The sequence below is a fragment of the Syngnathoides biaculeatus genome, chromosome 4 (assembly GCF_019802595.1).
Source record: "Syngnathoides biaculeatus isolate LvHL_M chromosome 4, ASM1980259v1, whole genome shotgun sequence".
Classification (NCBI taxonomy): Eukaryota; Metazoa; Chordata; class Actinopteri; order Syngnathiformes; family Syngnathidae; genus Syngnathoides; species Syngnathoides biaculeatus.
Window position 1 is genome coordinate 24,520,171 of NC_084643.1, and position 2,557 is coordinate 24,522,727.

General features: G+C 41.3%; 1 protein-coding gene across 3 annotated transcripts in view; it reads right to left on the minus strand.

Moving 5' to 3' along the window:
• The window catches only part of arvcfb (ARVCF delta catenin family member b), a 240,004-nt gene extending 238,180 nt beyond the window's left edge, over nt 1-1,824 (minus strand). For 2 of the 3 annotated variants that reach the window (XM_061816537.1, XM_061816532.1), the window contains exon 1: nt 1,449-1,824. The gene's annotated coding sequence lies outside the window, so the exon portion shown is untranslated. The remainder of the gene's footprint in view (nt 1-1,448) is intronic. The other variant, XM_061816533.1, reaches the window with a different exon arrangement.
• Between the last annotated feature and the right edge of the window lie 733 nt (nt 1,825-2,557).

Genomic DNA, 2,557 nt, shown 5'->3' on the forward strand with positions numbered 1-2,557 from the left:
GGAAGTATGAAAAAAAATACTGTTGTGTGAGAAATAGGCTGTCATGTCATGTGAAGAAAATACCGTTAACATATCTTGAACCTGTACTCTTATGAATGCATTATGACAACCACAGACAAGCAACACGTGAGGATGCTTGAAGTATACAGTTTGAATGATGCGCATATAAGCCAGTCATACCCTGATGGTGCCAAGACTTGTCAGGGGATACTCGCATATGCACAAAGAATCTGACATTTACCATCTTTTATTGTGCACTCAAACATGAATGAGTAACTATACAGTACTGTGCTACAGATCTGACAGTATCAAATAGTTTCGCTTCTTTGGGGACAATCTTTCTCAATACATTTGCACACAAAAAATGCCTAGATAAAGAAGCTAGTCTCAAGTCCATTCAGTAGCACAAAAAAAAAATTACATTTTAACCTGAAGATGGCTCAGTAGAAACAGAAGATGAGGATGATGAAGAGCCGTGTAGATGAAAAACAATCTGAACAAAATCAGTAGATTCTATTGGATTTCTGCCATGGCTTTTCACCTCTTCTGAGATTCAAGAATGTTTAACAGAACAAATCACAGTCATGTTTAGCCACATCTCTTTTAGATTGTGGAAATATTCTCCGTAAAAAAATATCAACCCCTGTAAATATGATATTAAAAATATCACAAATTGGCTTGTTAAAAGAACAACAACATGCATCTACCGGCGAGTGATTTAGCATGGATCCTAATAATGATTTTTTTAATTGTTTATTATGATCATCAATAAACCTTGACAACTGGCCATGTGTTCTGACTGACATATTCAACAACACTTCAAGGCAGGCTACAGCATCTGGGTGTTGAATGAGGTTGTTAATTAAGTGCCCGAGCACAATTAAGTTAATAGAAAGCAAGCATCCCTCCGTCACAAAGCTGGTTGTTTAAAAAATGACTAGAATATGCAGATGTCTTCATGTCGAGCATTCGGTCGTTTTGCGATTATTCGTCTGAATATGGAAGTACAACATGTGTTTTGAATGAGAAAAAGAAAAAAAAAAGACCTTCTTGATCGACAGAGCCACATCTGCGAATAAGGTAATTAATGGACATGCGCCATATGAATCTCCATGGCAACCCATTTAAACAGAACAGGCAAAAACGATGTCGTAGTACAGGATGAGATGGCAACTCACTCCAAACTTTGAATTAATTCCAGAAATGATCCTACAAATCCATTTATTTTAGGCGCGCTGAAATGTCCTTTTGTGTCACATGAACGAGTAGAGAAATGACAAAAGCCGTACTATAATTTATCAAGATGTATGATTCTCTTCTCAGTATAGTTCACGGTGATTGCATTCACAACAGCTCCTCGTTATATGGAGTTGGAGTGAGGCACAAGCCGCAACTCAAGAAGCACATGCACATTTGCCCAACAATGCAATGTGCTACATTGCCTTTACCTCAGTTGATCGAGTCCGTCCTCGTTTCCAAACGCGATGAGAGCCTGCGTAATGATGAGCAGTAGTCCAGTGGTTGGATGAGTGGCTTTTGGGATGCACTTTAGCTGTTGCGGACCTTCTGTGTCAACCTCACTAATCTCAGATATGGGTGCGATGCGTTCACTTGCCTTCGGTGTTCCGCACTACTTGTATACACACACGAACTGATTGGACACACACACACACACACACACACACACACACAAACATGTTCCACTACTGATTCAAAAGTTAAAATTCGTGAGGGTAGAGCGCGCCGTATGAAAGGCAGGGCAGCCTCAATCCGATTTCATCCCAACCAGACCACGATGCTACCCGATTTAGTATATACAGTAGAGTCTCCGCCCCATCGTCACTAGCACAGTTGGATCAAAGTGGGATTGTATACTGTATATTTATTTCCCTTTCTTTCTTCATCCATCCATCCATCCATCCATCCATCCATCCATCCATCCATTTTCTTAGCCACTTATCCTCACAAGGGTCGTGGGAGTGCTGGAGCCTATCCCAGATGTCAACGGGCTGAAGCCAGGGTACACCCTGAACTGGTTGCCAGCCAATCGCAGGGCACACGGAGTCAGACAACAGTCGCACTCACAATCACAACTAGGGCAAGTTAGACTGTCCAATTAATGCATGTTTTGGGGATGTGGGAGGAAACATGCAAACTAAACACAGGCGGAGCTGGGATTGAACCTGGACCTGAGACCTGTGAGGCCATCTTGCTGCATGTACTGTGCGTGTGTGTGTGTGTGCGTGTGTGTGTGGTGTGTGTGTGTGTGTGTGTGTGTGTGTGTGTGTGTGTGTGTGTGTGTGTGAGAGAGAGAGTTTATATAAACGAACAAACTATTGAGTTTTTTTGTATAGTAATTCATTGGACCATTTATTTCATAAGTCATAATTTCGCACATATTTGACCAAAAACTGCAATACGTGCATTTTTTGCTTTTATTTTGGTAACGACAGGAATCGGAAATACATTTTTTCAACTTAATACCGCGGTGGAGCGGCCAATCAGCGTCAAAAGAGGACAAGAAGGAAGATACGTTCGTTTTTAGTCCCGACGTGTT